Below are 26,626 nucleotides of genomic sequence, written 5' to 3'. Positions count from 1 at the left end.
AAAGTGAAAACAGGCTACTACTAAACCCTACTTTAAAGTGAAAACAGGCTACTACTAAACCCTACTTCAAAGTGAAAACAGACTACTACTAAACCCTACTTCAAAGTGAAAAAAGACTACTACTTATCCCTACTTTAAAGTGAAAACAGGCTACTATTATTCCCTACTTCAAAGTGAAACCAAGCTATTACTAATCCTTACTTCAAATTGAAAACAGGCTCCTAATAAAAACCCTACTTCAAAGTGAAAACAGACTACTACTTATCCCTACTTCAAAGTGAGAATAGGCTACTACTAAACCCTACTTCAAAGTGAAAGCAGGCTACTACAAAACCCTACTTCAAAGTGAAAACAGGCTACTACTAGTCCCTACTTCAAAGTGAAAACGGAGAACTACTAAACCCTACTTCAAAGTAAAAACAGGCTACTACTAAACCCTACTTCAGAGTGAAAACAGGCTACTACTAAACCCTACATCAAAGTTAAACCAGGCTACTACTAAACCCTACTTAAAATGAAAGCAGGCTACTTCTAATCCATATTTCAAAGTGAAACCCTGATACACTTAAACCTTGATATACAAAGTTGTACCATAATACCACTAAAACCTACTAAAATGAATACCAGGTTGCCATAAAAAGCATATATTATTTCCAGGATTCCACTAAAACCTACTGCATCTGTCTGACATCTATTATTAAAGTTAATTCAATTTTAACGACAAAGGAGAATTAACTATATAGGGATACGTTGATGAAGGGTTACGTATCAGACTTTCAAAACAAAAAGCAGTGCCCGGGAGTAACCAGAATGGGATAGACACACATGAGGTCAAATCCCAAGCGCTGCAAGCCACGCTACCCAACTAGAATGCAATCGTAAGTGAGCACAGAGTTTGTACATATTGTAAGTTAAGGACGCTATTATCGTGCCATAAAACTAGTTAGCAGCTACACAGAAAACAACATACCCTCGTGATAGGTGATAACGTAAGGGACTGACACTTAGTTGTAAACAAAACCATCAGTAATAACGAGTTACAGAACCTACCGTAATGAGGAAAGATAAGTAAAACCTAGTTAGCCTTGGTCTGATTGAGCAAACCTATGCATCAACGGACTAGAATTACAAGATTTATAATCGAGGGCGAGCTACCAGCACTGCTGTCCCTGTCCTGGATGACACTGTATCTACCATTGCGCACTCTTCCAGTCAATTATCAATAGATTGCTAGTGTTTAACGTCTACCTGTTGTACTATCGCATTAATTGCTAACGCCTGCTAGTTGACATTCTAATTCATTTTTGATGTTACAATGAATTTCGATGTCAGTGATAATATATTTCATTAGTATATGACATAATAAAATTGCCATTGTTGTATCGCCCTAAGCCAAAACATATCAATAGTAGTCACTCATTCTAGAGAAAGGAACATGATGACGATAATATCCTTAGGAATTATCAGCATTTACAAATCGTACAGTGCTAAAACAAGTGACCAAACAATCACAAGCAATCAGAAAAGTTCATGTTCAATTTCTGTAAAACTCTGAATTCATTGTATAACTCCTGTAAGAAACTTCCAACTCAATAATTTAACTACAAATGTAATATTTCTCTTTCGCTAGACAAAGGAAGATTCTTGTGGAAGACTATTGAGTCTACTAACCATGTTGATTGACATTATCAATATCTGCTCTAATTTGGCGACAACCGAAGTAAGAGAATGTCAGCCCTTCCGGGTCAATGATGCTGTGAGCAATCACGTTATACGCTACACATGATGTTGTGTACCCGAGTGATGATACAGATATACAACACTTGTGTTTGAAATGTTTCGTTTGTAATTTGATTCCAGGAAAAACACATACCACACATGTTTATAAACGTTCCTCTTACTGAAGGCAAGGTACGCCCTGTCTGCAAAACTAAACACTCATGTCCTGTTACAAACAATTCACACCATTTTCGTTGAACCTACAGCTGTGGTGGTCACCATTTTTCTACGTCACAACAAAATGTCACCGAGTGTTAATAGATCGGTTCTCGTTTAATGCGTTAGAATTAGAGATCTACTGGTAATTATGTGAGTTTTGTGTCAAGAAATGAACTCGAAAAAAACATATTTATACACTGTTAACTTCTTTAAGCAATCATGTTCAAAACATTTGTAACGATTTAATGTTTCAACACTGTCGGGAAAGCACTACACTGTGATGTATTTCACGGGGCTTTTAAAGAGGATTTATCTTATCGGCTGTGTAATGTAAAAGTGTGAGCATGACTAAAAATTGCATTGCTTTCCGATGATCAATGACGTGTTTTCGAATAGGCATGGTGCACTCGAGCCTGTTTTGACCTTAACATGGTCAACAATAAAATCGAAAAGGAGATTTTTTATTTTAGTAAATTCAGATACCTTACCAGGATCTTAATATCAATTATCAGAATAAAAATCTTGGATTTATGCAATACATTACTTTAAATGCGTTTCGACACCCAACACATGCATGTATCAACTTTGAGCCTGTTAAGTTAACTATTCATCATCAAATAAAACTACAAAAACATCTATGGTATTTGCGAGCGCTGTTATTGAAAACCCCAACATAAAGTCAAATAATTTATCACCCTTTATAATAAATATAAGGAATGTTCATAGTCCGATCACCGCAAGCCATATCTCAGAGCGTTACGGGGATTGCTTGGTAATCGCTAGATCTGCAGTTTGAACTCGTTGCCCCAAAATACCCCCATTTAATCCAACACCACATTTATTATATTTTTATCGATACGCTTTTGGACGAAACAGCTGTATCATGTAGTGTAATTCATTATGGACATAATACTGTATACAATATACTGTATCTGCTGTAAATATTTAAAGATGCCATCATATGTGTGAGTATAGCGTGTTCATCTTTCAATATACCAATCAATGTAAACGCCTATATTTTATACAAGATATATTATATACGTGTAAGATAACAACAAGAGGATGCCAAAGTGTTAATCAAACCATAATTCCAACTCGAAATCAAGAAAACATGTGACTTAATAAGAACAAAGGAACGATTCACACGGATATACGTTTGACATTACATAGTTATTTAAGATCTAAAGAGACTTAGATTCAGGGTTTTGGAGATTATGATTATATAACGTAAGGCTTATCTGGCGTTTAATTAGAGGAATGTCAATACCTTTAAGGTAAATTTGTGAAACAATGTTCCTTCTGAAAATTGTAAAACTGCTCTGTCCTTCGATTATATGGATAAAGGGGCTTTAACACATAACAACAGAATCCTTGTAATTCACTATAACATGTCGCGTGTTTGGACAACGGATGTAAGGTGGACCTTCCTCAAGATTTTGTTCCCCTGGCTTATGTGACGTCACATTCTCCTAGATTGCTACTTTAATTTCACGTTTATATATGATTTCAAACATTAAGTAATTCAGGTTTTTTGACAATCGTTACCAGAACTGTGGGCGTATAGCATTAGTTATACATAGTCGCAAACGACATTTTTTATTCGCTCCGTTCCGCAAGTAAACTCAATTAGACTTGGCATTATCACTATACGACAGTTATAAATAACGTACACTATATAGGTTGAGTGAACAGGACTTGGTGCTTGGTAACTAAGTACAGAAAAATCACACGAGTTCATACAGTTCGAGAATTTATGTGTCTGCGAAATATAAATAATTCACAGCATTTAAATGTTTTCAGTGGCCCAACCCTTATAAACAACGTCTTTATCGCTTGCTCTTATACTTGCTCAACCAAGCCAAATCAATCTAAACGTCTCATTTACATTCTTAGTATCATGACATTGCATACTCGAGAAGTGGAATTAATGGAATGGAGATTTAAACGAGTTCAAAATGATCTTGAAAATCCTCTCCTTAAAAATATATCTTTTTTAAAAGTTATTTTGACTTTTCGACTTTTTACATCGCGATACATCAAACCAATCGGAGGAAAAGCCTTTTTTCTTGCTATGAGAGGTTGTTCTTTTTACAAGAAAAGCGAATTGCGATATAAATATATGATAGTACATTATTTTAGAGCACAGTTAAAAGTACAGCCAAGACAAAAAGAAACAAAAAAACATACTGAAGATAAAAAAAAAAAAAAGAAAAATGAATGTGTTCCTGGTTGTGCAATGCTATTTTTAGTTTGGTAAAAATATTCTCTAGCAGCATTTCAATGACCAAAAGTGTGTCTCTCTTCCTGACAACTTGTTTGTGATTTTATATGAGACTGAGTTTATTGAAAAGCTTATCAAGACCTGTAACAAATATCAAGCTAATTTTCGCATTTTCATATACAGATTTATCCTTTTTATTTTTTCATTCCGTAATATCGATCAACCGATCTTTCCATATCGCACATTGAAATACATCGCACTCGAATTGTATTTAGGATTTTCTACTGTCATGTTTAAATCATGTTCAAGTCTCGTTTTGGTATAACTTTAGAGTTTTTCAATTGATTTAACAAATTATTATCACATCTAATAATAAATATTCATCTGAAAAATGTCCTTAAGAATAGATGATTTTTGTTTGAATACATTGTAAGCTCACATCAGTCTTTTAGAAAGAGAAACGCATTTTCCTTTCATAAAAAAAAAAAGACTTAAAAGAAAGTTAGGCCTCGCAACCTAATATATCACTAAATCAGCAAGAATTGGTGAAAATTGAGGATGTTTATATTGAAATGTAAGGGGAAAGGGTAACATAAATAGCTATTCTGAGAATAAGTTTTATACTTACATAGCATTTTGTCTTTGTATTTTTATTTTCTAAAATTTCTCTTTAAAATAACGTATGGCTTATATAAATACTCAGTAGAAAATGTTGACTATTCACAAGTGCAGATTCTTTCTGAAAGGAAACCTCCTAGCTGATGTGTTACATTTGGTTCCTATTAGTTAGGGGAAATGGTAACATCTGCGGAAATTCAAACATGTTCTTATCGTTAAACCACTTACGCAGACACAGAAAATATTGTTAAAACAAATCTAAAAAAAAATAGGATAAAATCGTAAAATTATTTCAGAATGTTTACTACAACCTGCCAGAATGACGACTTCAGATTCTTAATACATACCATTTGCCCCACTTTAAGAAGATCGAGTTTCAGATGAAATAGTTTTTGCATTATCAGCATATTATAATATATACATGCTCCGATGTTGAGGAGTTGACCGTAAAGTGAGTCCTGATTGAACCTTCACAATGGTGATACAGCTATTTATATCTTGTACTAATGACGTCACGCTTAAGATCTTGTATTGTTATATAAAAATCAGAAAACATCTCGCTATCAGGATTTTAGTCAGAACTTGTTTCGATTGTATAGCTTTATGAGAATGTTGTATTGAGGGTATGCATGTTGTATTGAGGGTATGCATGTTGTATTGATGGTATGCATGTTGTATTGATGGCATGCATGTTGCTATAACTGTCCACGATTTCCATGATAGAAGTCGAATACTGACGGACAAAGTTACAACACAAATATTCTCGAAGATACCTTTTGATAAAGGCTTCATAATCTCATGGGAACTATGTGGGTTTTTTTTTTGTGATTTGGAGGTCGATGTTTAGTCATTATGCTTAATAGTGTGCTTTGTCGTTTTGTTCTAGCTTACCCAGTTTTAGTATGAGGACATGACATCACTTTGATTTGATCCAGATTTATGCAGAGGTTGCCGGCAATAAAGCATACTATGCTTATCCTTCCGGAACTCCTGGTCATATGTTCATGATGCTATTTAATGGTATTCAGGAAAATCATTCCTTTGGTCATATTTCCCCATGTTTAATCGATTCACACTTTGGTATTCTCTTGTGTTTTCTGCAAGTCGATAACTGGTGATAAAGCGATCGACACTCTTTAGTAGACATATAACAATTGGTGTCTTGTATTGGTAATCTAGCTAGGTATCAGTACACGGTATTGGTAATCTAGTTAGGTATCAGTACACTGTATTGGTAATCTAGTTAGGTATCAGTACACTGTATTGGTAACCTAGCTAGGTATCAGTACACTGTATTGGTAATCTAGTTAGGTATCAGTATACTGTATTGGTAACCTAGTTAGGTATCAGTATACTGTATTGGTAATCTAGCTAGGTATCAGTACACGGTATTGGTTATCTAGATAGGTGTCAGTACACTGTATTGGTAACCTAGTTAGGAATCAGTACACTGTATTGGTAACCTAGTTAGGTATCAGTACACTGTATTGGTAATCTAGCTAAGTATCAGTACACTGTATTGGTTATGCTACCAGCATCTGTTGTACTGACACACCTGATAGCATGTTTTTGTTGACGATTTAGATATGAGGTATATTGTATTGGTGAAACAGCTATTAATGACTTGTACTTGTGTCGGTGACAAAGTTGTTTGTTTGTTTTATTTTAGTGATACAGTCACTAGTATCTTGTTTTGTTGATATAACTATTAGTGACTTGTGTCGGTGACAAAACATGTTTTTTTGTTTTATTTTAGTGATACAGTCATTGGTATCTTGTTTTGGTGATACATTGTACAGTCATTTGTATCTTGTTTTGGTGATTTAACTATTAGTGACTTGTGTCGGTGACAAAAACTGTTTGTTTGTTTTATTTTAGTCAAACCGTCATTGCTTTCGTCGATTGATGATATAGCTTACGACATGTTGTGTTAATGATAAACTGTAGCTATTGATATTTTATATTTGCAGTCATTTACATCAACACACCGTTATGATAAAATATCAAGGAATAAAAACACTCCTAACTGTCAGTATAAAGAGAAGGCGTTAATTAACAAGAAGCTATACAAGTTAGTCCAGTGTTTCTTCAAACCTATCTTTAATTCATTAAACCTGTTATAGGGATATTAACTGAGACACTCTGATTTTATTGATTAGGGCAGAGATATCCTTCCGCAATTACGCCAACCTCATGGTAAACCGTCATTAACTGGGACAGCAAGGTCACCCATCAGTTAGTCGTGTATCACTGAGACAAGTTGAATGTCTTTAAATCAATACAATTGTGTTCTGTATACTCCTTTTATTGGCACCTTATGCATTACGCAACTTGTACATCTTTCCACCCTCAGAATTTATATTTGCACGTTGACTGATGTTTTTCTTTCTCTTATTCTCACAAACATTACTACATCAAGTAAATCAAAGGCTAGCTGCCGCACCCAATGTCTAGTCGGAAGCACCTATCGACGCTAATTGCATCTTCAGTGGTTCTATTTCTTGTTTGTCATTATTACTTTACAGATATAACCATTATCATTGACTGACTTGAAGATAGAAGATCACGTAGCGTGATACAAATCCACAAAATAGAGATAGGTGTGCATAAGTACACGCCAGTATATTACACTATTTACCGTTATTATACACTATAGTTAGTAGTGGGTTACACCACAACAATTACATTAGAGACGCAATAAGACAAATTAATGACAATGCGGCCATTTTCTCCAAAACAGAATGTATATTTCCATGGGTAAATACCAGTAGCGGGCTGATATTGCTCAATGGGTGATATGGGCGGGACAGGATGTGAAAATCCAAAACGTATGTTTTATCATATATGTGCTTTAGAAGTATACCGAATTAGTATCGTAACAGGGGTAAATATTAAGGTCTAGCCATGCGAAACGAGGGTTCATTAGAGGTATTCCGAAGGGCTGCGATAAAGGCATACGATAAAGGGTCAATCCATGCAAAAAAGGCTCTACTATGAGTATTCTGAAGAAGTGTTATGGAAACGGTAGCTCTCATGACGACTGTTACAGCCTTTGCAACATTTTTTTGTAAAATATATTCAAAATTCTACAAGTACCATATAGAATGCATTCAACTATGTGTTTCTGGTACCTGATTATTTCCAAAACCATTCCTGATGTTAATCCATCCCGAAATGCATTTTGTTTTCAATTAAAGGAAAGGGGTTATTCGGGATCGAATTTGGAACTTGCCTGTGATTGTTTGTAAAATAGGACTCCTTAATAAAGCAAATTGTGTCTTTCCGAAAAAAAGGTTTGAAGAATTCAATATTACAGCATTTTTTTCCACAAATCATAATAGAAAACAAGTACTAGTTTTAATGGGGGACCATTACAGATGTCGCCCAAACTGCCCCCATACAAGATGCATCAGAAAAGGCTCGCATTGCCATAGTACACCCACTATGTTAATACTAAATTTGAGTGAAATTAAGCAATTTCTAAATTGCGACTAATCTGAAGCCTCAGTGTGGTTGCTATGACAACGAAACGTATGTGATTGTATTTGCAGTCCCCTGATACCCATATATACCAATTTTCATCGAAATCGAACAATATCTACATTTCGACCAAGCAGAAGCCTCCATATGGTTGCTATGGTAACGAAACTTATGCGGTTTTATTCGCAGTCCCCTAATAACCCTATATACCAATTTTAATAAAAATCGAAGAATATCTAAATTGCGACCAAGCAGAAGCCTTCATGTGGTGGCTTTGGCAACGAAACCTATGCGGTTGAATACGCAGTCCCCTTATAACCCTATATTCATGTACCAATTTTCATCAAAATCGAACAATATCTAAATGTCTACCAAGTAGAAACCTTCGTGTGGTTGCTATATGGATTCCATGGCAACGAAAGCTATGCGGTTGAATTCGCAGTCCCCTAATATCCATATATACCAATTTTCATCAAAATCGAACAATGTCTAAATTTCGATCAATCAGATGCCGCCGTCCGGCTGACCAGTCGGATGACCGATGGAAGACGAAAATAATTTTGCGCACCGCCTGTCATACACGAACACTCATGTAAAGTTTCGTTGAATTTTGCCCTATGGTTTTCGAGGAACATGTCGGAAACCTCGTCGGCGGAAGAAAGTGGGAGAAATAAGAATAATTAAAATAATAATAAGAAACAGAGCAAAAACAATATGTCCCCAAACTTTGTTTGGGGGACATAATTAATGCGATACGTAAGACAATTCTATAAAGCACACCCGTGACAATATCTGTGATCATCATTACGCTTTGATTTTATGGTATTCTGTTACAGAACACGTGACCATCAATGCGATCATCTAAATTCTTTGAATTCATGGTATTCTGTGAAAAGTACACGCGACCGTCTATGAGCTTGATCAGTCATTTGGTAGGTGATAATACTAATACTGTTCAAATTGTCATTTTAAGGAAAGTGTATAACGATGAAATTGAAGTACAGTACCAACTTACAGTTTACAGCGCAAGGGGGGATATATCTTACAAATACATGTCTTGTTGGAATAGAACTAACTGAAATTCTAACGAATATATCTATATATTAAACCAACAGTGCTGTCTACAATAGTATGCGTTGTAAACCAGTTTGCAACTATAAGGTACACTTTTAAAATGATGATTTCACGTATTTCGGTTGAAGATCAAAACAACAATTAGAACATTAACACATGCTACAACATCGCATTTCAAAGTTGACAAAAAAAGAAGAGCAACATGAGCCAATTATACACCAAAGCAAGAGAAGAGCAACATGAGCCAATGATACACAAAAGCAAAAGTAGAGCAACATGAGCCAAGGACACACCAAAACAATAGTAGAGCAACAAGACACAATGATACACCAAAGCAATAGTAGAGCAACAATACCCAATAATACACTAAAGCAAAAGTAGAGCAACATGACCGAATGATACACCAAAGCAAAAGTAGAGCAACTTGACCCAATGATACACCAAAGCAAAAGTAGAGCAACATGACCCAATGATACACCAAAGCAATAGTAGAGCAACAATACCCAATAATACAATAAAGCAAAGGTAGAACAACATGAGGCAATGATACACCAAAGCAAAAGTAGAACAACATGAGACAATGATACACCAAAGCCAAAGGAGAGTAACATGAGTCAATGATAAACCAAAGCAAAAATAAAGCAACATGACCTAATGATACACCAAAGCAAAAGTATAGCAACATGAGACAATGATACACCAAAGCAAAAGTAGAACAACATGAGGCAATGATACACTAAAGCAAAAGTAGAGCAACTTGACCCAATGGTACACCAAAGCAAAAGTAGAACAACATGAGGCAATGATACACCAAAGCCGAAGGAGAGTAACATGAGTCAATGATACACCAAAGCAAAAGTAGAGCAACATGATCTAATGATACACCAAAGCCAAAGTATAGCAACATGAGGCAATGATACACCAAAACAAAAGTACAGCAACATGACCCAATGATACACCAAAGCAATAGTAGAGCAGCAATACCCAATAATACACTAAAGCAAAAGTAGAGCAACTTGACCCAATGATACACCAAAGCAAAAGTAGAGCAACTTGACCCAATGATACACCAAAGCAATAGTTGAACAACATGAGGCAATGATACAACAAAGCCAAAGGAGGGAGAGAAAAAAAAGAAACACGAGCCGATGGTACGGGTTCAACGTTAACCAGTAACAAACCAAAACAAAATAAGACCAACACGGTCCAATGATATACCAAAATTAAAGGAAGATAAAATGAACATCCATTAACGTTTTCTGGAGGAATGAATGTTTCTAGCAACCACGTGGTTTATATCCAGGTTTGTTAACAATAACCTGAGACAGCAAGATATATTAGTGAATATGAATTTAGATCTCGAAGATATGAAATAGTTTCAATCCAGTTCCTGACGACGCCGACATTACATTCTTAAAGTGTAATTTTCCGATAGGAAACCTTGGCTACACATTTTTTTTTTTATTACAACTTATTTACAAGGATGGAAGAGTTATGTGTTTTGAAGGTTTCTTATCATTACCGAATTTAAATAATACTTATTTTGGTTCAGATTTGATATTTTATTTAAAGAAGAATGTCAAATTATCGTTATAAATCTATTCAATTGATTTGTTGCAACTGCTTGTGTTGATGCTGGAAAGGACCTGGTGAATCTGGTTAGACATCGACTTGGGAGACTCACGGTTGATGTCCCTTTGTTCGGAGTTTTCCCTGTTTCTGGCAGGATAAATAGCCTCCTGTTGATAAAGGGTTACCTTAACGAGAGATTGCAATCGTAGGTGACTGGTGTTCATCATGAACGATAGACGATAGGAAGATTTTCCCCTTTGTTTATCAATTATGCCGTTTGGCAAGTTACCATGTATATATATATATAACACACTAATATTCATTTGGGTTTCAAATAAGATCAGCAGCAATCGTTTACGTTAGTTTTAGCCTTAAAACATTAGTAAAAGTGTCTATTTTATAATACATTTGCTGCGCTCAGCCCCCGCATCTATCATTATATCGTGATTTCATCCTGCACCGTCGTTGGCATCTCAAAAAAGTCCGAATCAATTTACTCCTTTTATTTTCCGATGTGCTTGTAATAATAGTATTACTTACAAGCGTGGTTAGAGTCAGTTATTTCGAAATATGATCATTTTACACATGTAAGTAAGAATGGTTAAATAGTAGGCTAGTCTCAGTAATGCGAACACTAACATCGCTACGCTCACCATATGACCAAAATTAAGCATTTTATGTTTAAACAAAATATACAAGTGTTGTTACCTTGCTTTAGTAATAGGCTTATCTATGTAGCTTGTTCAGACGGAAAAATGCATTATTCATACGTCACCCTCCTTATAATGTTGACAAATCACTTTTGAGGATGTTCAATAACTAGAACGACATATAACATAATGAAATAAATAAAAAAAAAATGAATCCAAACAACCTTTTCGATTTACTAATGATTGGTGCGTTATTAAAACTTGTAAGTTGACATTGTATTATTTCGAAATTTCATAGATAGTTTAACTGAAATCATAATGAAAAATATATTTTGACTTCTTTTATTATGCTGATATCTGAAAAAGACAACTTAGCATTGGGTTATGCGGTCTGTTAATCGGAGACAGGAATTAAACATTTTCAAACCTTTTTGAAATGAACGTCGGGAGAAATTGTTTTACTGAATTCCTCAAAAATAAGAATATACTACAAAGAATTGTCATGTTATCGAAAAAAGAATTTTCATTACACTGTATATATACATATATTATGTCCTCTCGTACGACATTTGCCACAACTTCCTACTCTGAGGTGCTTTAAAACATCGATATACATTTTATACAATCAATAATTACAGTCAGTACTATGCGTGGATTTTGAAGGAGCTGTCTAATAAAGCGCGAGCTACTGGTCCTCTGCCACATAGCTAATGCATCTGCATGTTTGTTATCGGTATTGGTGTTCTTTATTGCTTTTTTTAACGGTATTCTATATATATAGTGTCACATCTTTTAAATGTTACAGCTTAGACAATTACACCCGCCCAAGATCATTTTATATTCCACCTGGATAATTTGAGATCGGTTAGAAGAAGACACTTTCTCTGAACATTCACTGTACAACAACTTCAAAACCTGAATCATGACTGTTTGCATGAAATGCCAGAGAAATAATCAACCCAGCAAATGTATAAAATGTTTGGTTGTTTAGAAAGGCTTTCGAGCAGAGACGTTAATATGCTACTACAAAACAGAAGGGAATAAAAAAAAGTATGCCTTCATTTAAGTGTGTGCCGACTTGTTATAGTGCCATGCTTGGCTATGTAGTGACACACAGCGCATTTAATGCAAAATACATGTTATGTCCAATATCCTTTTTGATAATATACCCATTAAAAAGTACACATCAATATTGCCGGTATTTACCCTATCAATAACGATTTACACTTTGCTTTAACATAAACAATAACAGGGCAACATGAAGTGTGCTGTACTGAGGAAAATAATCAGTAGGCTAGCCTCTGTTTTATCTATACACCAATATACTAACTAACGGGTGGAGTACAAGATATAACAAGTTTGTAATGTGATGTACGTATAACTATCATTAGCAAAGCTTTACTACCGGTATATAATACCACCACACACATTATGATGAAACAAACGGACGTTTAATACACATATTATTTGTGTAAGATTTTGTTTTTATCTTTCAGCAAGTTTGAGATTTTTATGTGATGGAATGTTAACAAAACAGTGACGACTATCTAGGCGGGGCTTTGTGGTATGATCTCACAACTAGATGTATATTTATTTATTTTTCGATACAGACACATAGATGGTTTTATATAGTTGGTTACTTTCCATTTAGATAAAAAAAAAAAAAAACAACAGCTGCAGTCTAAAATGGAAATGTTATCATCTAACCAACGGAACAAGTTTTCTAATTGATATCTCTCTAATACCCCCAGGTCATACAAATGACAACATATAACTAGTCAGGAAATGCGGTTAGCTTTGTCTCGTGGTTCATTTGATTATCTGTGTCATGTCGTCCATGCTATTATCTGAGTCACGTGGTTCGTGTGTAAGTTGTGTCATTTTTTTGTGGTAAACATTGTGACGTAATGTAATAAATATAAAACTAACAAAGACCATGGCGATAACACTCCAACAGCTAAAAGACACTGATGCAAATGAAAAATGATACTAGCAATTATTTCTAACATTACAGAAAAAATGTTTTGCTGCTATGCTCAGAAAAATATACAAAACTGAACCAGATGCTGTTGTTTACGGATCGCCATCTATGATATTTTTTAAATCATAATATATGTTTGCTGAGAGGGGTATTTGGCTCATACATTAATGTATATGTAAGTACTTTTTCCAAATATAGTTTGTAAATGAGCGACTTCCTACTCGCCTCCCTATCCCGACTGGTTATTATCTTTTCGTTTTGAGTTGAGTTCGGATATTGGCCTTTAAATGGCGGTGGGCAATACTCGACCGATTTTGAGAGTGAATCTAACTCGGAATATCCTGAATCGGATTCACTTTCAGGATGCGTCCATCATTAATAAAATAGTTAACTACTCCAAGTAAAAATAAACCACACAAATCGTTTTGATTAATCGTTTCATGCAAACACTGTTACGTTTCCAGCTTGCAAATAAAACTAGGTTTGCTTGGTAACCATCATACTTACCAACATGAAGGAAATGTTAAAGAAATGAACTAAACCTATGACATCTGTTTTTTTTTGAAAAACAAAATACAATTTAACCTCATTGCTGTATTACAAACTTTCCGAAGCCAAATAATGATAAGTATACGGAACTGTGTCCTTTATATTGGATTTCCACACTATCCATACAAACAACGTTTTATCGCTGGCTCTGCTAGATCCTCAACCAAGCCGATAACATAGTTCTTAAAACGATTCTCACTACCAGCAGAAAAACAGGATTGCCGTCGTGCATGTAACTCCGGAAGTGGGATCAATAGAATTAAGATTTTGAAGAATTAAAAAACAAACATTGATCCTGAACTTCCTTTCCTTCATATTTCTTTTCTCCATCATAATTATGACTGTTTCCTTCACTATTTACACTACCACACATAATACCAAACTAAAGGGACGCCATCGGTCTCTTATCATGGAAGCGTTCTTACCAAAAAACTAAACGCGACATACATAAATATATGGCTATATTTTTATTTTGAGCAGATTTTGTGAAAGCAAAACAAAACAAGAACAAAAACAAACAAACAAACAAAAGTAAAGTATATTAAGGATGACATCATGAGAATGATTGAGTTTCAAGTTGACAAAATACTTAGCCAAGTCTTTCAGTTTCACATTCAGTTTTATATACAGTGTTCTGTCTTTAAAAAAAAAGCCTTTGTTTTCTCTTCGTCGATCGTAAATAACCTTCTGCGCTTGAAATCAAGGACACCACAGACTCTTCAACTTCATCCACCTGCCTTGATATTGACGTACAACATGACCAACAGAAACGTCTCACAACTAAGCTGTGTATTGTGATAAAGGAACGATTTCGTCAATTTTAAACACAGCATTCCCAAGGTTGATACAGGTTGACGAAGACTATAATTATGTTCATTAGTATGCCTTGTTGTTTCGCTTCTATTGTCCCGGTTCCCGCTATGGGGACGTGACATTATTTGTATTTGACCTAGATTTACATTGGGGTGTCAATGATGAAACAGACGACTCTTACCCTACAGAAATTCCCCTTTTTCAAGTAGCAGCATGTCTCTATTCTTTACTTCCATATAGTATGAAACAGGTATTATCATAACACAAATACGAACAGAAACAAATCAAATTACTATGTTTGAGAAATAGGAATTTCAGCTCTGGGCACAAACAAACCATCTTTCCATGATCACCAAGCAGCAATTGCAACGCTGCATATAAATGTCAGGGTTGTACCCAATCAAATACCTAACGGTGAAATATCTGTATCTGACGTGAACATATTGATCACAAGCTGATCTAGAACTACTTAAATTGCTTAGTTTAGGCCATTCATTTCTCGTTTATCCTTCGCAAACACGAGCCAGCTCAGTTATTCTACAAATGTGTCTGTCTTACCAATTCCTTGTTGTTATAAGAAGTCCGTTAATGGCCATCAACTCATACATCGGGTAACAAGGGTGTGGTACTGGCTATATCGCTGTAGTCCTTCTATCTAATCATTCTCTGCAGCACTGCCATTTCAATTTCAAAGTGTCTTGCAGTTGTATATTTGTTTTTAAGCTAACGACAGAATTTAAATGTTTCGCTTCAAATGTAATACATTTTATGGGGGTTTGTTTTAATGGCTATATACATACTAAATATACTAACATAGGGGTAGAAAACTACGATAGGCTATTGTGTTGTCCTTCTATAAAAACGAACGGTTTGACAGCGGAAGAAGCCGTGTGTTGGTACAGAGTTGTGGTTTCATACAAAAGCCAGTGAGATACTAGTGTGTTTTCTTTAAATATGATTTGTTAACGAGTTACCTTGGTGATAGATATATGCCATGTTAACTAGAATATCAAGTAGTTTGAAAGATAAATTCAGGCAGTTCACAATCACGGATTCTCTAACAATAAGCGACACCAGTTTAAAGAAATCCTACATGTTGTGATATTTCACTGCCAAGATAATCTGGATCCTAATTCAACCTGTTTAGACTGACACATTTGTAGAATAACTGTGCTGGCTCTGTTTGCGAAGGATAAACGAGAAAAGAATGGCATAAACTAAACAATTTAAGTAACACAATACATTTCTAGCACACGCAGGCATACACACATAGGAGAGATATTAGCCAAGTGGCATAGGACTAGTAGTTAGCGCCTGATAAGGCAGCTCCTGCGAATTCCTCAAATTGTATTGATTACTGTAGATGCTAATTGTATTGATAGTACAGAAAATTGTATATCTATGTACTGTTAAACTGTAAGAGTGGCTTAGGTTAGCTAGATAGGGCGCTATACCAAATCCTGTATATTATTATTATTCTTATTATAATTCATTGTCATCTCATTGGCTTTGTTACCAGGACTCTGGTGTTAACCACAGCTTCTATGCCAATACTGATCCAGAATACGGTTTCCTTTAACACTGAAAAGTGCCAGTAACGTACAGTCTAACTGTATACACATAGAATGTGGGTGATTATTTGCCGAAACAATCAAAAGGCCAATTAAAACAACATAATAAGGGTAAAAGTGGTTTTGAGTGTATCATTTGTTTAACCTTATGTAGTTACATTTCGATGCAATCCCCTGGTTGTATTGGTGATTATTCTTATGATTTGTAATTAATAGGACACCTATAGTACACATATCTTCATTGCATGATACTATACAAGTATTGACTGTTAATACAATTTACCTACATAAAGTCTATATCTTCATAGCATTTTACTATACAAGTATTGACTGTAAATACAATTTACCTACATAAAGTCTATAACTTCATAGCATTTAACTATACAAGTATTGACTGTTAATACAATTTACCTACATTAAGTCTATATTTTCATAGCATTTTACAATACAAGTATTGACTGTTAATACAATTTACCTACATGAAGTCTATAACGTCATAGCATTATACTATATAAGTATTGACTGTTAATATAATTTACTTACATAAAGTCTATAACTTCATAGCATTTTACTATAGAAGTATTGACTGTTAATACAATTTACCTACATTAAGTCTATATTTTCATAGCATTTTACTATACAAGTATTGACTGTTAATACAATTTACCTACATGAAGTCTATAACTTCATAGCATTATACTATATAAGTATTGACTGTTAATACAATTTATCTACATCAAGTCTATATCTTCATAGCATTATACTATATAAGTATTGACTGTTGATACAATTTACCTACATAAAGTCTATATCTTCATAGCATTTTACTACACAATGATTGACTGTTAATACAATTTACCTACATAAAGTCTATAACTTCATAGCATTATAATATACAGGTATTGACTGTAAATACAATTTACTTACATAAAGTCTATAACTTCATAACATTTTACTATACAAGTATTGACTGTTAATACAATTTACCTACATAAAGTCTATAACTTCATAGCATTTTACTATACAAGTATTGACTGTTGATACAATTTACCTACATCAAGTCTATATTTTCATAGCATTTTACTATACAAGTATTAACTGTTAATACAATTTACCTACATAAAGTCTATATCTTCATAGCATTTTACAATACAAGTATCGACTGTTAATACAATTTACCTACATTAAGTCTATATTTTCATAGCATTATACTATTCAATGATTGACTGTTAATACAATTTACCTACATAAAGTCTATATCTTCATAGCATTATATTATACAATGATTGACTGTTAATACAATTTACCGACATAAAGTCTATAACTGCTTATATGTATTTCATTAACTAAGACAGGTGGGACAAAACAACATCCTTTATGACGTTAACAAACTGCAACTGTAATATTGAACAACAATCTATTCATCCAAAAAACAAAAGCATATTTAAAACTGTTGTTTTAATGCTTAAATGATAGAAGGGATTTTGCCTACCAGTCAACAAACCTACATACCAGTGCAATACCTCTGCTGTTATATCAGACCGCAGTACTAAAGTGTTCGAGGTCTCTCGCACGCTCTTTTATCACGTAAATACTCCCATTAAGCCCTATCATTTGTTTCCGCTGCACGATTGCTATTTTTGGCATCTTTGTCAATAAGAAATAAGATTAATTCGCCATCATTGACGCTCCCAAACCGAGCTGCCTGCCTGTCGTCTGCCATACTTGTTTACAATGACGGAGCTCTGCGATCGGAAATCCGGCGTTTAATTATGTGATGGAAATCCCCTGTTACTATATATAGTACGGTTGCCGTTAACCTATTGAGAGGTGGCCGGAATGCGATGCTCACTTTTAGGGCAGGTGTTTATCAATTTTCGCAATTTTCGCAATTTGTTGGTACATGTGGACGAGGATTGAGCCATACACAGAGACGCAAACCCGAGAGTCATATAACAAATAATAATATTATTACGGGCAAGTCGTCAAATTTATGTTTATTTTAGTATTATGACACAGCTTTGCAGACAATCATCATTATAAACAACTAAAGAGTTGAGAGGGGAAAAACATGTGACAGAAAACGACAAATGATTGGGACACATAGTAATGCTATTTTACTATCTATTTCTGAAATTTTGATGTTTATTGACTATATAGGCATACTATCCTGGAGAATAGCCCTGGACGCTCGCTCCTTTCCCATCTCTTAAGATAGGGATCCTTATTGTTTTTACAATTTGTTTAGAAGAAAATTGGTTTTAGAAAAAGATTTAGGCCCTATTCAACTCTATAAGATTTTGTTAGAATATTTAATGCCATCGTATCAAAAGGACAGAACAAACGTTATAAAATCATAATATCAGAAAGAACACAATACACGATATAAAACTATAATATTTGAAAGAATAAAATACCCGACATAACAACTTTCATTTGTACATCTTCTTCCTTATAACTACACGTACGTACAATGTATGACGCTTTCGCTTAAACAATGTAGTCCGTCCCTAAAAGGCAGACATCATATTTTACAGTGTAGACTATATTTTATTTACAACATTAGTTAAAGTTTGTATCTAAAAGCATCAAAACTGTACATATAACAAAAGCATCAGGATTTGAAAATTGAACAAGTGTATCACTTGCATTAGAGCGCGAATAAATACATAGCAGTGTGAAAATTCATCGAAACGTCACGTGAAGGTGCACGTGCCCCACAGATCGAACTAGATAGAAAAAATGGCACTGGGTATAACGTAGATATCCCTGTCTGAGGTGCGAGGAAAAAAACCCAGTGCATTTAATTCTATGTAGGATGTAGATCAAAAGAATTTAATATTTAATAGTACTGAAAAGTTTAGTGATTGCTGAAGTTGTTTGTGCCGGTAAACAATATAAAACGAATTTCATAAAATTAACAGTAGCTGTGTTCTGCGTTGTGACGTTTGTTATGATCGAGGAGAGTAATCTAAATGTGAAATGTACTATGAGAGTTATCTCCCTTGCTTTTTTAAACTTATTATTCCGTTTTATTTTTCCATTTAAATGTAACTTTAAACTCAAATGATCAAATTGTCTGACCACTTATGGTAAGAATTATATATGCTTAATTACATTTAATCCATTTCACTTTAACAACATTGTCAATGCACTTTGCTTAGATGGAATGAACCTCTCCAAATCAGCTTCACGCGTTGTTCTTGTGCATTCAAAAGGTATTATGAAGAGTCTAATAAGATCACTTTTAACGATTGAAAACAGTTGGAATAACGTCTTCTGTTCCACGTGCAGCGTACTCACTGTTCTAAGTTATTTATTCCTTCACTAATACTTACCGTAGTCCAATGCAGCAACATTTGTCAATGATTCATTCAGATACTAACTGTCCAAGGCAAGTAGCAGTTTGGCCTTGCGTGTTGACGCTATTTGGTGGTTGTTTGTAGTAAATGAATATGTTTTCGTCCTTAATATTGACGTTGCAGTAGATCATGTTCTAGTGTATTAACGCAGTAGTTATTTTGTCTATGCGAATTTTGATAGGCGATGCAGTAACTTTTGTCCTTGCGTATTTTTGTATTAACGCTGCGGTATATATTAAGCTTGTATTTGAGTTACGGCATGTGTTTTTGTGTTCTCTATGATATATTTGTAATTTGTTGACGCTCTGGCATATTTGTCCTTGCCTGCTGACGCTGTATATTTATTGGCAGTGTGTTATGATGTGTGCTTGAGTATTGACGTTGTATATTTATTGGCAGTGTGTTATGATGTGTCCTTGTGTGTTGACGCTGTATATTTATTAGCAGTGTGTTATGATGTGTGCTTGTGTGTTGACGTTGTATATTTATTGGCAGTGTGTTATGATGTGTGCTTGTGTGTTGACGTTGTATATTTATTGGCAGTGTGTTATGATGTGTGCTTGTGTGTTGACGTTGTATATTTATTGGCAGTGTGTTATGATGTGTGCTTGTGTGTTGACGTTGTATATTTATTGGCAGTGTGTTATGATGTGTGCTTGTGTGTTGACGTTGTATATTTATTGGCAGTGTGTTATGATGTGTGCTTGTGTGTTGACGTTGTATATTTATTGGCAGTGTGTTATGATGTGTGCTTGTGTGTTGACGTTGTATATTTATTGGCAGTGTGTTATGATGTGTGCTTGTGTGTTGACGTTGTATATTTATTGGCAGTGTGTTATGATGTGTGCTTGTGTGTTGACGTTGTATATTTATTGGCAGTGTGTTATGATGTGTGCTTGTGTGTTGACGTTGTATATTTATTGGCAGTGTGTTATGATGTGTGCTTGTGTGTTGACGTTGTATATTTATTGGCAGTGTGTTATGATGTGTGCTTGTGTGTTGACGTTGTATATTTATTGGCAGTGTGTTATGATGTGTGCTTGTGTGTTGACGTTGTATATTTATTGGCAGTGTGTTATGATGTGTGCTTGTGTGTTGACGTTGTATATTTATTGGCAGTGTGTTATGATGTGTGCTTGTGTGTTGACGTTGTATATTTATTGGCAGTGTGTTATGATGTGTGCTTGTGTGTTGACGTTGTATATTTATTGGCAGTGTGTTATGATGTGTGCTTGTGTGTTGACGTTGTATATTTATTGGCAGTGTGTTATGATGTGTGCTTGTGTGTTGACGTTGTATATTTATTGGCAGTGTGTTATGATGTGTGCTTGTGTGTTGACGTTGTATATTTATTGGCAGTGTGTTATGATGTGTGCTTGTGTGTTGACGTTGTATATTTATTGGCAGTGTGTTATGATGTGTGCTTGTGTGTTGACGTTGTATATTTATTGGCAGTGTGTTATGATGTGTGCTTGTGTGTTGACGTTGTATATTTATTGGCAGTGTGTTATGATGTGTGCTTGTGTGTTGACGTTGTATATTTATTGGCAGTGTGTTATGATGTGTGCTTGTGTGTTGACGTTGTATATTTATTGGCAGTGTGTTATGATGTGTGCTTGTGTGTTGACGTTGTATATTTATTGGCAGTGTGTTATGATGTGTGCTTGTGTGTTGACGTTGTATATTTATTGGCAGTGTGTTATGATGTGTGCTTGTGTGTTGACGTTGTATATTTATTGGCAGTGTGTTATGATGTGTGCTTGTGTGTTGACGTTGTATATTTATTGGCAGTGTGTTATGATGTGTGCTTGTGTGTTGACGTTGTATATTTATTGGCAGTGTGTTATGATGTGTGCTTGTGTGTTGACGTTGTATATTTATTGGCAGTGTGTTATGATGTGTGCTTGTGTGTTGACGTTGTATATTTATTGGCAGTGTGTTATGATGTGTGCTTGTGTGTTGACGTTGTATATTTATTGGCAGTGTGTTATGATGTGTGCTTGTGTGTTGACGTTGTATATTTATTGGCAGTGTGTTATGATGTGTGCTTGTGTGTTGACGTTGTATATTTATTGGCAGTGTGTTATGATGTGTGCTTGTGTGTTGACGTTGTATATTTATTGGCAGTGTGTTATGATGTGTGCTTGTGTGTTGACGTTGTATATTTATTGGCAGTGTGTTATGATGTGTGCTTGTGTGTTGACGTTGTATATTTATTGGCAGTGTGTTATGATGTGTGCTTGTGTGTTGACGTTGTATATTTATTGGCAGTGTGTTATGATGTGTGCTTGTGTGTTGACGTTGTATATTTATTGGCAGTGTGTTATGATGTGTGCTTGTGTGTTGACGTTGTATATTTATTGGCAGTGTGTTATGATGTGTGCTTGTGTGTTGACGTTGTATATTTATTGGCAGTGTGTTATGATGTGTGCTTGTGTGTTGACGTTGTATATTTATTGGCAGTGTGTTATGATGTGTGCTTGTGTGTTGACGTTGTATATTTATTGGCAGTGTGTTATGATGTGTGCTTGTGTGTTGACGTTGTATATTTATTGGCAGTGTGTTATGATGTGTGCTTGTGTGTTGACGTTGTATATTTATTGGCAGTGTGTTATGATGTGTGCTTGTGTGTTGACGTTGTATATTTATTGGCAGTGTGTTATGATGTGTGCTTGTGTGTTGACGTTGTATATTTATTGGCAGTGTGTTATGATGTGTGCTTGTGTGTTGACGTTGTATATTTATTGGCAGTGTGTTATGATGTGTGCTTGTGTGTTGACGTTGTATATTTATTGGCAGTGTGTTATGATGTGTGCTTGTGTGTTGACGTTGTATATTTATTGGCAGTGTGTTATGATGTGTGCTTGTGTGTTGACGTTGTATATTTATTGGCAGTGTGTTATGATGTGTGCTTGTGTGTTGACGTTGTATATTTATTGGCAGTGTGTTATGATGTGTGCTTGTGTGTTGACGTTGTATATTTATTGGCAGTGTGTTATGATGTGTGCTTGTGTGTTGACGTTGTATATTTATTGGCAGTGTGTTATGATGTGTGCTTGTGTGTTGACGTTGTATATTTATTGGCAGTGTGTTATGATGTGTGCTTGTGTGTTGACGTTGTATATTTATTGGCAGTGTGTTATGATGTGTGCTTGTGTGTTGACGTTGTATATTTATTGGCAGTGTGTTATGATGTGTGCTTGTGTGTTGACGTTGTATATTTATTGGCAGTGTGTTATGATGTGTGCTTGTGTGTTGACGTTGTATATTTATTGGCAGTGTGTTATGATGTGTGCTTGTGTGTTGACGTTGTATATTTATTGGCAGTGTGTTATGATGTGTGCTTGTGTGTTGACGTTGTATATTTATTGGCAGTGTGTTATGATGTGTGCTTGTGTGTTGACGTTGTATATTTATTGGCAGTGTGTTATGATGTGTGCTTGTGTGTTGACGTTGTATATTTATTGGCAGTGTGTTATGATGTGTGCTTGTGTGTTGACGTTGTATATTTATTGGCAGTGTGTTATGATGTGTGCTTGTGTGTTGACGTTGTATATTTATTGGCAGTGTGTTATGATGTGTGCTTGTGTGTTGACGTTGTATATTTATTGGCAGTGTGTTATGATGTGTGCTTGTGTGTTGACGTTGTATATTTATTGGCAGTGTGTTATGATGTGTGCTTGTGTGTTGACGTTGTATATTTATTGGCAGTGTGTTATGATGTGTGCTTGTGTGTTGACGTTGTATATTTATTGGCAGTGTGTTATGATGTGTGCTTGTGTGTTGACGTTGTATATTTATTGGCAGTGTGTTATGATGTGTGCTTGTGTGTTGACGTTGTATATTTATTGGCAGTGTGTTATGATGTGTGCTTGTGTGTTGACGTTGTATATTTATTGGCAGTGTGTTATGATGTGTGCTTGTGTGTTGACGTTGTATATTTATTGGCAGTGTGTTATGATGTGTGCTTGTGTGTTGACGTTGTATATTTATTGGCAGTGTGTTATGATGTGTGCTTGTGTGTTGACGTTGTATATTTATTGGCAGTGTGTTATGATGTGTGCTTGTGTGTTGACGTTGTATATTTATTGGCAGTGTGTTATGATGTGTGCTTGTGTGTTGACGTTGTATATTTATTGGCAGTGTGTTATGATGTGTGCTTGTGTGTTGACGTTGTATATTTATTGGCAGTGTGTTATGATGTGTGCTTGTGTGTTGACGTTGTATATTTATTGGCAGTGTGTTATGATGTGTGCTTGTGTGTTGACGTTGTATATTTATTGGCAGTGTGTTATGATGTGTGCTTGTGTGTTGACGTTGTATATTTATTGGCAGTGTGTTATGATGTGTGCTTGTGTGTTGACGTTGTATATTTATTGGCAGTGTGTTATGATGTGTGCTTGTGTGTTGACGTTGTATATTTATTGGCAGTGTGTTATGATGTGTGCTTGTGTGTTGACGTTGTATATTTATTGGCAGTGTGTTATGATGTGTGCTTGTGTGTTGACGTTGTATATTTATTGGCAGTGTGTTATGATGTGTGCTTGTGTGTTGACGTTGTATATTTATTGGCAGTGTGTTATGATGTGTGCTTGTGTGTTGACGTTGTATATTTATTGGCAGTGTGTTATGATGTGTGCTTGTGTGTTGACGTTGTATATTTATTGGCAGTGTGTTATGATGTGTGCTTGTGTGTTGACGTTGTATATTTATTGGCAGTGTGTTATGATGTGTGCTTGTGTGTTGACGTTGTATATTTATTGGCAGTGTGTTATGATGTGTGCTTGTGTGTTGACGTTGTATATTTATTGGCAGTGTGTTATGATGTGTGCTTGTGTGTTGACGTTGTATATTTATTGGCAGTGTGTTATGATGTGTGCTTGTGTGTTGACGTTGTATATTTATTGGCAGTGTGTTATGATGTGTGCTTGTGTGTTGACGTTGTATATTTATTGGCAGTGTGTTATGATGTGTGCTTGTGTGTTGACGTTGTATATTTATTGGCAGTGTGTTATGATGTGTGCTTGTGTGTTGACGTTGTATATTTATTGGCAGTGTGTTATGATGTGTGCTTGTGTGTTGACGTTGTATATTTATTGGCAGTGTGTTATGATGTGTGCTTGTGTGTTGACGTTGTATATTTATTGGCAGTGTGTTATGATGTGTGCTTGTGTGTTGACGTTGTATATTTATTGGCAGTGTGTTATGATGTGTGCTTGTGTGTTGACGTTGTATATTTATTGGCAGTGTGTTATGATGTGTGCTTGTGTGTTGACGTTGTATATTTATTGGCAGTGTGTTATGATGTGTGCTTGTGTGTTGACGTTGTATATTTATTGGCAGTGTGTTATGATGTGTGCTTGTGTGTTGACGTTGTATATTTATTGGCAGTGTGTTATGATGTGTGCTTGTGTGTTGACGTTGTATATTTATTGGCAGTGTGTTATGATGTGTGCTTGTGTGTTGACGTTGTATATTTATTGGCAGTGTGTTATGATGTGTGCTTGTGTGTTGACGTTGTATATTTATTGGCAGTGTGTTATGATGTGTGCTTGTGTGTTGACGTTGTATATTTATTGGCAGTGTGTTATGATGTGTGCTTGTGTGTTGACGTTGTATATTTATTGGCAGTGTGTTATGATGTGTGCTTGTGTGTTGACGTTGTATATTTATTGGCAGTGTGTTATGATGTGTGCTTGTGTGTTGACGTTGTATATTTATTGGCAGTGTGTTATGATGTGTGCTTGTGTGTTGACGTTGTATATTTATTGGCAGTGTGTTATGATGTGTGCTTGTGTGTTGACGTTGTATATTTATTGGCAGTGTGTTATGATGTGTGCTTGTGTGTTGACGTTGTATATTTATTGGCAGTGTGTTATGATGTGTGCTTGTGTGTTGACGTTGTATATTTATTGGCAGTGTGTTATGATGTGTGCTTGTGTGTTGACGTTGTATATTTATTGGCAGTGTGTTATGATGTGTGCTTGTGTGTTGACGTTGTATATTTATTGGCAGTGTGTTATGATGTGTGCTTGTGTGTTGACGTTGTATATTTATTGGCAGTGTGTTATGATGTGTGCTTGTGTGTTGACGTTGTATATTTATTGGCAGTGTGTTATGATGTGTGCTTGTGTGTTGACGTTGTATATTTATTGGCAGTGTGTTATGATGTGTGCTTGTGTGTTGACGTTGTATATTTATTGGCAGTGTGTTATGATGTGTGCTTGTGTGTTGACGTTGTATATTTATTGGCAGTGTGTTATGATGTGTGCTTGTGTGTTGACGTTGTATATTTATTGGCAGTGTGTTATGATGTGTGCTTGTGTGTTGACGTTGTATATTTATTGGCAGTGTGTTATGATGTGTGCTTGTGTGTTGACGTTGTATATTTATTGGCAGTGTGTTATGATGTGTGCTTGTGTGTTGACGTTGTATATTTATTGGCAGTGTGTTATGATGTGTGCTTGTGTGTTGACGTTGTATATTTATTGGCAGTGTGTTATGATGTGTGCTTGTGTGTTGACGTTGTATATTTATTGGCAGTGTGTTATGATGTGTGCTTGTGTGTTGACGTTGTATATTTATTGGCAGTGTGGTATGAAGTGTGCTTGTGTGTTGACGCTGTATATTTATTGGCAGTGTGGTATGATGTGTCCTTGTGTGTTGACGCTGTATATTTATTGGTAGTGTGTTATGATGTGTGCTTGTGTGTTGACGTTGTATATTTATTGGCAGTGTGGTATGATGTGTGCTTGTGTGTTGACGCTGTATATTTATTGGCAGTGTGGTATGATGTG

The 26,626-nt window shown here is 35.3% G+C and overlaps 1 protein-coding gene across 1 annotated transcript in view; it reads right to left on the bottom strand.

Moving 5' to 3' along the window:
* The window catches only part of LOC110454731 (neuropeptide SIFamide receptor-like), a 91,650-nt gene that overhangs the window by 60,643 nt on the left and 4,381 nt on the right, over window positions 1-26,626 (bottom strand). The window lies entirely within an intron of this gene.

Source organism: Mizuhopecten yessoensis, unplaced genomic scaffold, assembly GCF_002113885.1.
Source record: "Mizuhopecten yessoensis strain PY_sf001 unplaced genomic scaffold, ASM211388v2 scaffold8039, whole genome shotgun sequence".
NCBI lineage: Eukaryota > Metazoa > Mollusca > Bivalvia > Pectinida > Pectinidae > Mizuhopecten > Mizuhopecten yessoensis.
This window is presented reverse-complemented; position numbering and strand designations above follow the sequence as displayed.